A 13,731-nucleotide genomic window follows, 5' to 3' on the forward strand; every position below is an offset into this window, starting at 1 on the left:
GCTTGATTACTGACTGAGCTTCTTGAGGATGCGGCGGTGGGCCTGGCTAAGTCACGTGCTGCGCATGTCTCAGGAGAACCTCAACCCAAGTTGCTCACGCCGTCTTGGAAGGCCGTCAATGACGATCTTTCGACTTTATTCGGCGGAATAAAGGGGCGCTGGATTGACGTGAGAAGAGGCGAAAATGCTGGATGGTGATAGGGTCTCCTGGAGGCAACTGGCGATGTTCACATGCTCCACTTAGGAGCGGATGTAGAAAAGAACAAAAATAAGCTGCTGTTTTTGGGCTGTACCAGCTGCTTTTGTCACAGAAAGATTCGCTCTATTCTGCCTCGCTTCTCGCGCCTCATCGATGTTTTCGGCGAAAATTTTTGAGTAGGTGCCAACAATTTTATTTAAATTACTAATAACTCTCAAAATGGAGGCATAGCCTTATCAAATAATATCCCTGCAGCAATTTTGGCTGAGATTTCAATGATTTTTAGTTCAGAATGTAAGGCTTTGGATATAATCGCCAAACTGTTGCATTGAAACTTTTTTCAGCATTTTGGGTACGGCCACCCAAGAATCTTTAAAGTAAATCATCTCTAGATAAATATTTATAAATTGGTAGGAGATTCCGCTTAATCTCGTTGCCAAGTAATGCTGTAAGATCTGATAGTTTTGGATCTTTTTTTAATGCGATAACTTTCTGCAGTTCCAGTCGGGCAGTTTCCACGGCTTAAAAAAATGTCTGAAAGTAAATATCCATATATTATTACTCTAGAAATGATTGATTGTTGTCTATCCTTTGTACGGGCCTATTCTGTCCGCAGAACTCAGTCGCTGGACCCCCGGCCTCAGACCATCCACCTCACCCGACCACCGAGTAGTCGGATTACAGAAGACGCCACGCTTCCAGTCAACGAGTTTGCCAAAAACTTTGGATATATAAAATGCCTAGCGATCGGACCCCACACACGTGGAATTATTATTTAATTTTTAAAAATATTAACATAAAAGTTCTGCTGAGTTGTATACATACAACTCGTCAGTAGGTTCTTATAAATTACTTCGAATATTCATACTTACCTACATTAAAAATAATTTTAATTGAAGAACATTTCATATTTTATTACATTATTAAAAATTAAAAACTATTACCAATACAAAAAACTATTTTCGATTAACAATAATTTGAGCATACGTCTCACTCCTGTATTTAACTCAGTATTTTTAATATTGTTTGGTAACATGTTTAACATTTTAGGTATACTGTATTGCAGTGTCCTTTTGCCATATTTATTGCAATATCTAGGAACAGCTAGCAAAAATATGATTACAAGTAGCCGTAATTTTTTTTTCACATTTTCATCACAATTTACGTTTCTTTGAATACTCAAACCATAATATTTTGAAACATTTAAGTTTGTAAGTGAAAATTCTTGATGGAAGTTCATTGTAATTTATTATATAAATAAAACACGAGTGATACTTTAATCCACAAATTTAGAATATCCAGTGACCGGTTTCATCGCTTTCGCGACATCTTCGAGACTGGTATCTTTATTAAAAAGTTAAATGTATTTATAAAGAACAGAGGTGAGAATACATAATTCAAAGTTATATGTAAGTAAATTAAACACCTCTGTTCTGTATAAATACATTTAACTTTTTAATAAAGATACCAGTCTCGAAGATGTCGCGAAAGCGATGAAACCGGTCACTGGATATTCCAAATTTGTGGATTAAAGTATCACTCGTGTTTTATTTATATAATAAATCATAATATTTTGTGTCAACCGCACATTACTTGTGGTTTAACTTAAGCTGGTGCGTTCAGAAAACTCACACTAACGCATTTAAAATCTACAGGTTGTTGATTTTAATAAACGTTGTATTCAATTTTAACCAAATGTGCAACCTTTTTTTTTTTTAATTCGGTGTTGGATTAGAGGGTTTTTATATATAAAAAATGCAATGGGTTAAAAAAATATAATATTAATTTATTAAAAAACTTTGTTTCATTATTTTTAAATTTTCAAATTATTTTTTAAAATGTTGAATTTCACTAATTATAGTCCTTCCAAGAACAAGGGGCAATTTAAATTTGAAAAAAATGTTTTTTTTTCTTTCAATTACTCCAGAACTAGAATGCGAAGTTGTGAAGATCGTTTAAGTATATAAATAACAAGATTTATTGTTTATCAATAAGTGTGTATAAATATTTTTTTCCGAAATAATTTGTTGCATTTTAATTACACTCTATTAATTATTATTATGATGAATACAAAATATTAAACAAAAATATGCTTGTTTAAAAATAAGTACTCTTAAATACATGTCATTTTTTTTTGTAATTGTTTTTTTTCGGCTCTTATCCAAAAGAGATTTTTTAAATTAGTATTCTGTACATTAAAAATGTATTTCTGTATGTTTTGAAAAAGCGCCATCACTACATAATCGACCTATTCATGATTCGATCAAATGAAAATAGCTGCATATTTATAAACCAGTGTTTTTAATCCATAATTTAAAACCCGTTCATATTATTATATTTTTACTATTTAGAATCGCAGTGAAATTCAGACAAACGCAGAAGCACTCCGTGTATATTGTATTACCATACCATTTTTAATATGGAAACTTCACTGGTCCATTAGAATTAAGTCCAATTGTGTAAAATATTAAACTTTGTAACTGTACTGTATGTTTCCTGAATAAAAGAAAATAAAAAATAAATAAATAAAATAAGCAACTTATAAAGCAATAGTTGTCTATGTCACGCTCATAAGCGCGTCTGAGCGCGAGAGAGACAGAGATTATTTTTATAATAAGTAATTTGTAAGAAGTAATTTAGATTTTAATTCATCAATATGGTCACCCTGCTATAATGTTCGTGTTTATAATATAGAAAACGTTCAACATAAATTTCTACGATATATAAACTACAAATAAAACATTCCAATACATAATGTGAATTATGACTATTTATTAACACTGCTCAACCTCACAACACTTTCTGAAAGAAGAACTATTAATGATCTCATTGTACTGTATAAAATTGTGAACTCTCTTTTTGACGTACCAAAAATACTTGAATTGATTAATTTTAGAGTACTTGCTTTCAACACTAGGAGTACTTTATTGTTTCATTGCCCCAGTACTTCTTCCAACCAACAAAACAATTCATTGATACCGAGACTGCATATGTTAGGTAACACTTATGGAACGGCTGCAGACATTCTGTCCAATTCTTTATTATCTTATAAGTCCACAATATCAAGTTTATTTGTAGCTGCTCGTCAAACTATTATTGACAATTCTATTCCATAAATTATATCAAATTGCATTGTAGTATTGGCAAATACGCATTTCATAGATACATATTTTTATTTCTTCTTTTTTCGCGATAATATATGCTCGCTTGTTTATTAATTTAACTTAAATTTGTCTTTCTTGCTTACCGTAACTCTTTATTTATTGTTTGCTTTACAGAATTTATTTCATAAGCTTATATCTTTGCATTTTTTGTTCATATGCTCACTGTTTTTTCTTGCATACCTTTGTTATTATTGTTTTTTTTTACTCTGTAAAACTTTTTATTATATCCTTTTTAACTAATTTCACATATTTTTTCTGTATATTCTGTATTATTTATATGTAAGCATGTATTTTATTTATATTTTTTGTAAATGCCTTTTGGGCGTTAATGAACAAAATAAATAAATAATGCGTATGCCGTGTGATGTCAAACCATGGGCTTATTCACGGATACTACACAATGCGTATGTGTAAGTATAGCGCACGCGCCAGCTTATAAAAATCCACCATTACAAACATTCTTCATACCTGGTTCTACAATATCCGTTCTAAGAAATATCACAATTTACTTAACCGGGCTCGCCGGCTAATCGAGGATCAGCACATCATTATTTTAATTATATAAGTGGACGATTGTCGATAAATTTCTAACAACGTCGCTACAATAGAGCAGGTGGCGATTATTTACATTACAGGTACACTTCTATATACGAGGAGCGATAGAGGGGTAAAGCAAACACGCCTGTAAAGAATTGACAATATTACTGAACAAATGTATTTTTGCACAATTCCTAAGGGCCTATTAAAGCTTATATGTACGCTCGTGAGCAATAATCTTTGATCATTTTTCAGTTTTAGGGATAGGTACTTTGTTATTTCCTGCTTTTATTGATTTCTGAGCATTTTACCAGAGACGTAGAACCCCTTTGGCCGTTACAGCCTAGGTGTTTATTTCTGTATGCGAAAGGTTAACTATACGAAATCCAAAAACGCAACTTCACAGGAGAAAAAATTGTGTTTTTTTTTACGCTTTAAACACCTGGAAACAATAAAAAAGTTAATTCGTTTTCAATTGTATATTATTTTTATGTATCCTTTAAGCTATAATATTTTATTTTTAGTTTGTACATTTTTTTATGCTCAATATGGGATTGCCCTGAACTATTATCTCTCATCAACTTCAGGGTGCCTGAAAGAATGACTAGACAGGTGCCACCGTTTTGTTGCAACAATTCACGGACAGTGTAAACTTGTAATGCCGTATTAAATAGACTTCATGAACTCGGCAATAGTTATTCCCACGTATCTGATATATTTAGTGTAGGGTATTGTTCCTATAGAACAAACCTTTTGAACTTTTTCAAAGATGGTGAATGGTAATTAAATTTATTTATTCATGCATTTCAAATAATATTACTTATAATTATGCCTTCATGTATGTTTATTTAATTGTATTTGTAACTAATATGTAAAAAGCACTAAGTGCTGTTTATTTAAAAAAAAAAAAAAATCTGTACCGTAAGATTTTTCTAGTGCTGTAGGTGTTTTCTGCAAATTGATAAATGCCGTTTTTGTGATCAACACTATTTTTAGAAGGTGTTTATTACTGTTTTTTTTGTATGAAAGCGGCCTAGCTGTTATTAGCGGAACATAAATTCGACCTTACTGAACCCGATAACACCAATATATCGGTTTTTCTAAAACGTAGACTGGCCGCTTTCAGCATAACTACGCTCATATTTTGTTCTAAGCACTGGCGGCTCCTGACCGAAAACATTGGCAGTGCATTTCCTCACATTTTGTCTACTTGTACATTAAGTTTAATAATATTCAACAATATGACAGGTCTGACGTGATAAACGAGCAATAGTATGACAAATGACAGCCCGCGCATCGGAACCAGGAACGCTAAATTCGCCTAACATTAAACGCACGTTATAGGATACTAAATCAACTAAATTCTTTCTAATATCATGTCATTACGCATGTTTAAAGTGACATTGCAAACAAACTTCAAACTTCAATTCTGCGCATGCGTTGACAATGCCCGGAGTATGTATATTATCTTCTCCCTCTAACGCACGATTCAGCGGTATAAAGCGTTGTCTATATCGCTCAAATGACGATCTTAGGAGAAATTACATATTTCATACAAATTCAGGGTAAAGAATTATGCAAAACAGAACATGCACAGGGACGATTGCGCATGCGTAGACAAGATGAGAAAATCGTCCGCTAGAGTCGATCTCGCTAGATCTTTTGGCGCTAGTATTGAATATTATGATGTTTACGAGTATAATATTGCAACGAATCCCTGTTTCTTTGTACCTATAACATATTTTTACTATTAATACAATTACTAATTTGTTTCCACATATTTTTGCTTGGCAGTGCACTGCACTAATGCACATACTAAGGAACCGCCTCTGGTACTAAGACAAATAATCACCAGTAAAGACAATTTTTTACTTTCGTTTGACAAATTGCTACGAAAGTATTTTGGCATCTTAAAGGAAAACATTGAAAGCACGCTTTTTTACACAGTGATTGGTATCATTTATTCTTGTTTTCCCTCGGGGGAGACAAATACAAATACAACATGTCTACAACCGAAAGGCAGTTTGTATGTCTTTAGTGTGGGACGTATTTTTAACGTCTTCCTTAATCCGAATCCCCCCCTTTTCAAAAAAATATTTAAACCAAAGGGAAATATCACATTCTACGAATTGCGATAACTTTTTTTTTCATAGAGTCTGTATTCAATAAAAAATACACATTATTACAATATTAATAAATTATAAATAAAACAAAGTATTAAGATATATTTTGTCCCAATAAATTATTCAATAATAGTTTGTCATCGGGTGCTCTGACATTAGTTTTAATTAATAATCAAATAAGAAGAGTACAGACATAATATTGTATACGTATAAAATAATAAACATAAAAAATAGTTTAAAGAAAAATATTTATATATATTTTTTTAAAGTAAGAAAATAGAGTAAAATAATACAAATAAAATTAAAGAATAGTAATTTACTTGAATATATTTAAAATATAAGAAAAAAAAATCATAAACACATATATGAATAGTGTGTGCTCATAAATGTAATAAAAACAAGATAAAAAAATTAATTAAACTAAGTAAAGTAAATCGATATTTCAATTTATATCTAAAGAAAAAATAATAATAATAAGAAAATAAAAGTACATATTAAAATTAAAATGAAGATCTAAAAAATGTAAATGAAATAAGAAAGAAATAAAAGAAAAGGTTGACCTAAGAAAATAACAAAAATGTATTCAATGAGAGATAAAAAAAAAAAAATGTTTTATATAAATAATAAATCAATATAGGAACGTTTTGTCCACTAACCATTTACGTAATAGAAACATAATTTTATTTTTACTATGACATGTTTTCATGTCAAGTGGCAACATATTAAATATTTTTGGAACAATATAATCCAACGTACGTTGTCCATATTTATTTTTAAATTTTGGTACTACTAGGCCATCAACAGATGAAAATCTATGATTTATTTTTATTCTGAAATGGATTTAGAATAACTTTTTGTACTTTCAAATCAATATGAATATTGTGGATAAATTGTTTTTTTTATCCACAATATTCATTCATATTCAAATACGTAGTTTACAAAAAAATGATTAAACAAAAGGTTGGTACATTTAATAACATTTCCTTTTTATTTATGGATGTAGCCACTACACTGACATTTAAAAACTTTACTATATCAATAATAATAAAATAATATTGATGTTTTTTGTTGATATTTCTTGATAAAACTCCATAGTTAATGATTATGATAAAATTATAAATAAACTTATCAATGAAACTTCTTGGTTTAGTTTTACTTTTTATTAGTACAAAAACTCCCAAAAATGGACTGTTTAGCAAACTAGTTCTAAATATACGAGTATATGTTTCTGTCCCCTGTTAAAATACTTATTTGATCTTATCTCCAAAATATGTTAAGAATAGTATAAAAACTGTAAATGTTGTAAACAATTCACCAGTCTTGAAGAGGCCTACTTAGGCGAAAGCGCTCGTTGGTCAAAATAATAAAAAGTAAAACTATACCAAGAAGTTTCATTGATAAGTTTATTTATAATTTTATCATAATCATTAATAAAATAATGAACATGGAATGGATACCTACCTTTAATATGATCTGAATGTTCTTCAATTTCGGGGACTGGATGACAAAATGAACTATAAAAAGTAACAGTATTTTCCACGACGCGCGACGATTCCAACCACTTTTTATCCGATTTTATGTGAAGTCAAAAATGTTAGGTTTTTGTTTTAAATCCGAATCTTCTAATTTTGAATATCTTCTATCTTGATGTTAGGTAAGTACTATAAGGATGGGTCAAAGGAAGGATGGGAACGAAAGGTAATCGGCCAGGAATAGTATCGATAAATGCTGTTATTTACTTAAAATGCTGCATTTGGTTTAACAATGCAGTGCCCTATTCACCACTGGGTCCCTAAGGGGAATGAAGATAGTGATAATATTTGAATATACAACCGGGCTAAAAGGTAAGCATTTTTCCGGCTAGTAAAAAGCGTGTTTTGTTATACGTGCTGTAAAAAAATAAGAAATATTTTCCGAAATATGTTTCTTTGAAAAAGACTTACGTTATTTCGCTTTTTCGAGCGTCTTACTGCGCGTTTATACGAATTGGTGCGTCCTTTATATACAGGATGGGTATTTTAATTTGATTAAACTCGGGAAATTAAAGCAAAGTTCTTATTTTTAGTCTTAGAGGTGGGGGGTCAGAGCTATGTTTTAAGCTTATGACGTCACTAAAAACCTGTGAAGATCTATTGTGACGGGTCATTTTAATTTTAACTTTTACTTTTAATTTTAAACATTTGATTTCAACTCTTAATTTATACTTACCTATATTTACTACCTGCATCGAATAATTTATTGTTAGTTGTGATTTTTTACAATTAAATTGAAATGTTCATGGAAGCAGAGAGAGAGGGAGGAAAGTAGAGTAGCTTTACAATGTCTTCTCCTTTTTATGAACTTTTTATGTAATATATTTATTTTTACTTTCTTAGAATTAAATTATTTTTCCCCTCTCCTTCTGCATTCATAATAAATTAGTGTGAAATCTGTAATTGGTCTTACTTTTTTAAATTGTTCTTTTGTACCTTGTTTTATATAAAGACTGTATGATTTCATTAATAAATAAATAAATAAACATTATAACGACCTTAAACATTACTCAAAACACTTAATTAGGTTCAATTGACCAAACCGCATTAGTTTTTTTCCGTTTTATAGAGAGTTTTATACTCCATTTGACGTTTAATTAGTTAAATCAGTGTGTCCATCATATGAACCAAAAGGCTGTCGTATTAAAAAAAAAATCGTTTACAGCACGACACAAATAACAAATAACATGCTCAGCATTTGAGCGATCACAATGAACAATAATGAACATACTTAAGTTATCACAGCCATAAGTCAACGCGTGTGTAGTATCTAAGTCAACGCTTGTGTCGGTTTGGCGAAAGATTGGCGTTAACTATAAAAAAAGAATACAATATATTGCATTTGCAAAATAGTACGGGGTATCTTAGACAAACAGTGAAAATTAAATTATAATTACTATGGCGGCTGCTCTTCTTGACATTTGGCTTGCTAACCACCGCGCCGGCTAAATGCAATAAATAGCATCATAAACAATAAATAAATAAATAAAAATAGCAGTTTTTGAATATTTTCCATATTTGCACCAGCGAAATTCAAATACGTGATTGCGCAGCAGGATTATACGTCGCGAAACGCAAATATTTCGACATTTAATATTAGGTGTTTACGGATGTTCCATTGTAATCGCGAATACGATAAGCAATCATGGTGAGAAATAGTTTTCACGTCGCTTATTAGCACTTCGATAGTTATTTGTGATTGAGCTACTGATGCTGCCGTGCACACCCTGCCGTTCCTGATCGCACTCTGTCTTCATGGATTTGATCTGTCCACCTGATTTTACCCAAAAATAATACTCAATCGATAAATAGGAAAATGTCAGAAATTACGTAAATACGGTTCCCAACGCGCTCCAAATCTCGCGGAAATATTGAAAAAAATACTTATTTTCTGTCCAAAATTGAAAATTGCTCGAAAAATTCTTAATTAAATTACGCGTACAAAAGAGAATGATTCTAAATTATTTTAATATTTGCTGGACATTTTGAAATGAAACATAAAAAATCGTGAAATTTGTTAAAAATGTGATAGTTGTAAAAAGCGTAAAATAGTGTCCGATACGATAATATTAATTACGGATTCACTTGATAGTCGGCTTTGTCGTGTAGTGGTCGCGGCTTCGATTCGCGGCATGGTTGACATGGAATGTTTATTTAAACAGGTGTTTTTACACTAGAATATTTAATAGTCCCTGGACTGGCACCTGACGCGAAAGACTAATCATCTTACCTTCAGGTAACAAAAATGATCACGTTACACCAGGGGCAAATCGTGTATTGAAGCAATTATGCGCAGCTTACCATTATATTTGACTAACCATAATAATGTTTTATTGTTAATTTATTTACAGAAAAACATAAAAATAATTAACATTTATTTCAAATCATTTCCACCGTTTGTACAATATTTTTATCCTAATATAAAAATACATTTTAATAAAGCGCGCCCAGCGCCTGCGGTGAGCTAAGAAACTAGCCGATTATTCCAGCTTATTTTTTTATACAAATAAGTATACTATATTTTGAATGTCTTAACCCCAATGCGGGTTTTTTCTCCAAGATTAAACTTTCAGATTACACTAATTATTTGAAGATTCTTGATTTAGAAAACAGTATTTCAAACATTGTTTCTCAAGAACTATTTTTCTTTGAGATAGTACTTTTGACATAAGACCATAATTACTTTCATGCGTCATATTGCAGGACGTATAGCGCTCAACGCGGCCGTTTTTAGCACGATTAATTACTAGAACAATTCGGCCTGTTTACATTTCAATTGAATACCTTATATCGACTGAATACGTAGTGGTATTTTTTATTTATTTTTAATGAATTATTATTAAAGTAATGGATAATATATCCATATAATATAATATATCACGAAGTTACATGGTTTGAGTTGATTTCATGGATGAGAGTTGTTGTATCACACCGAACCACAGAAAAATATCAATTTGTTGTTTATATTACTTACATTATAGTATGTACCTTCAATGTAGGTACAAATATATGATATTTTTTTACTTACCTGTAAATAAAATCACCATTCGCCACTGCGTTACACTGCACTAAAAGGGAATGACGATGATGATGATGACTTGATATTATAAATGCGAAAGTGCGTTTGGTTGTTTGTTTTTTTTTTCAGTTTAAATGCTGCAGAATAGCGTTTATTTGGTACTTTTAAAAACATATTTTAACAAGTTACCCATTAAGTCTAAAGACTATTTGTTAGCACACTTTTTTTAGGACAGGTTTATACAGGGTGACTGGAACTGAACTCGCATACAGAAAAAAATATTTTCTAATTATTCGACTTTACTTCCCTTAACGAAAGTTTTACATTTTGGGAGATATGTAAATTTTTATACTTTATTAAGATTTAAAAAAAATTTGACATTCAAGTTTTCAGATCTTTATTTTTTTTTTACTATTTTGGCATTTTTTTATTATTTTTTGTTAGTCATTAACATTTTTGATTAAAATACGTCGAATTTACCTCAAACTAAGGTTGAAAATAAGATATTACGCGTAACAGTTTGGTCTTCCCATTATGTTACCCATATAAACAGTGTGCTAAAGGTCCAACACAAGTTTTTAAGCTTCATGAATTTCAAATTAAACATTCCAATTGAAGAGCTAAACTATAAATGTCTAATGGAGCATATTACAACAGAGATGAAGAACATTTAAGAGAAGGTAATTTGGAAGTCTAGGCATCTATAGCTGGTTTTGATGAAGAACACCGGAACAGATTGTTAGGTGTAAAAGCGGCCAAACTACTTTTCTTTTTTATGAAAAGTAGTTTGGCCTTTTTTTTCATTAATATTAAAATGGAATCAATTGAATTGTTATGTATGATATTTAAAAATGTACATATCTTTGCCGTAAAGATTATTAAAGGAGTTTTGGGACATTGTAAGCCTCCCTTTAAGTATACGTTTTCAGGCGTGAAATCTAAAGTACGTATCTCCGTATTGGAATATTATACGCATACGCAGGGTGGTTATTTAATATACTTTACATTTTTCTTAACAAATAAGGTATGCTAATGAATAAAATCTTTATATAAAGTACGTAAAAAAAACATCTTTAATGAAATTAATATTGAAAATTCAGTAGTGGTAAGTTATATTTTTATATCTTCAAGTATTTGATGGATTTGATCAAGCCATGTCTTTCTCGGTCTTTCTCGTTTTCTGCATCCATCAACATTCGCATCGTAGATCCTTTTAGCCGTTCTTTCGCTGTCCGTTCGCTCTACATGTCAAAACCAACGCAGCACCCCTTACTTGATTCTGTCGATAATGCATGTCTCAGCCTTACACAGTTTACGGATCTCGACATTTGTGCACCTATCATACATCGTTTTACCACATATTCGCCCGAGGGATCGTATTTTGACGGCATTTAACCTACTTTCATCATTATTTTTCTAATTCCATACTTCGCTCCTATACATTAGAGTTGGCACTCGAACTTCATTGTGAACTGCTAGTTTTGCCTCTTGCGATAAATATTCGTTTGCCAAAGTTTCAGTGCACCTTTCATCCTGTTTCCGGCACTCTCTTTCCTTTCAATATCGTTCTCGGTCTCTTTATCCCTAGTGAACATACTTCCCAAATACACAAACTCTTCTACCTGATTCAGAATACCTCCGTTCACACTGATCTCACATTAAGTTATATTTTTATAACTTACCACTACTGAATTTTGAAAATTAATTTCATTGAAAATCGTTTTTCTTTACGTACTTTATAGGAAGATTTTTTCAATTTGCATACCTTATTTGTTAAGAAAAGTGTAAAGTATATTAAATAACCAGCCTGCGTATAATATTCCAATACGGAGATAAGTACTTTAGATTTCACGCCTGAAAACGTATACTTAAAGGGAGGCTTACAATGTCCCAAAACTCCTTTAATAATCTTTACGGCAAAGATATGTACATTTTTAAATATCATACATAACAATTCACTTGATTCCATTTTAATATTTCTACCATATTCTTGTTTTTTAAAATAGTAAATTATAAATTATAAAAAAAATAACATTTGAAATTTTATTTTTAAATTTATGTTTAGTTTCGACATTAAATGCGTTTTTTAAATCTGTATCTGTCTAATTATGGAGCTTTATGTTAACTATCGCTTATAAAGCTTTGAAGTTAGCTACCAAAATAAAAAATGCCGAAAGGGCTGCTGTGCGATTTGGCTAATTTATAATGCAAAATCCATGAAAGTATATTTCTTATAGAAAAATATGACCGATTTGAATCTTATTTTTGCAATAAAACGAAATTTCGGGGTTTTAGACTTGTGGCAGTTACGAATTTAAGCAGCGATATACTATAGTCCTTTAAATATACCTTGATTAGAATGACAGTTGTCAGCAAAAGTGACGACATAACTTTGTAGTAACGTCTAAGAAGTGATTAATATTATCACACGGAAAATCATTCGTATCTGGCATGTTAATTAAATTTTTCATACAACGTTTGACTTATAAATCGACATAATTATATAAAATCAGCTTTGAAACAAAAAAAACGAAGATAAAGCTAATTATTAACGACGTTCTTACAAGGTTACGTCATTTTGCAAAAATGTTAGAGATGAACAAATTGATGAATGTAAATTGATTGAATCAAAAAATAATTCATTTGATGTCGTTAAAGTGTAAATGTCTTATTTTTTGGCGAATAATTAACTTAAACACACCATAATAGGCTTGTTTTTGCGTTTTTATATTAATGTTCGGAAACAGAGATTCATGTTTGCATGAAAAAACTGATAAAATCGATTTGATCGGTAAATGGTCAGTGATCAGTACTTTCCCATCACTAGTCACATTAGTTTGGCAGCTGTTAATTTAATCAAGTTATATTTTAAGGACTATAACTTTTAGTTCGCTGTCTTTGTTGTCTGTTTATGTCATTTTGATTTGCCGCTTCCCATAGTAATTTTACACAATCCAATTGATCTGAAATTCATATTTTCTTTTGTTTTCAGGTGCAGTTCAACATCAGGGTGTAGTGAAGTGAAGTGTAGTGATACACAGTTTTGAGTAAGGGTGTTTGGAAGTGTATTAGTCGCGTATCGCGTGTAGATTCCGAGGGGTGTTATGTGCACGTGACGCGCAGTGGCATCTAGCGGCGCACGGAGCAAGCTGCGCCA

General features: G+C 31.0%; 1 pseudogene; it reads right to left on the reverse strand.

Annotated features, from left to right (window-relative positions):
* Positions 1-240: 240 nt before the first annotated feature.
* Positions 241-1,439, reverse strand: LOC148273213 (uncharacterized; annotated as a pseudogene).
* Positions 1,440-13,731: the final 12,292 nt, after the last annotated feature.

Source organism: Micrasema longulum, unplaced genomic scaffold, assembly GCF_059751315.1.
Source record: "Micrasema longulum isolate JH-2025_06_02 unplaced genomic scaffold, ASM5975131v1 h1tg002038l, whole genome shotgun sequence".
NCBI lineage: Eukaryota > Metazoa > Arthropoda > Insecta > Trichoptera > Brachycentridae > Micrasema > Micrasema longulum.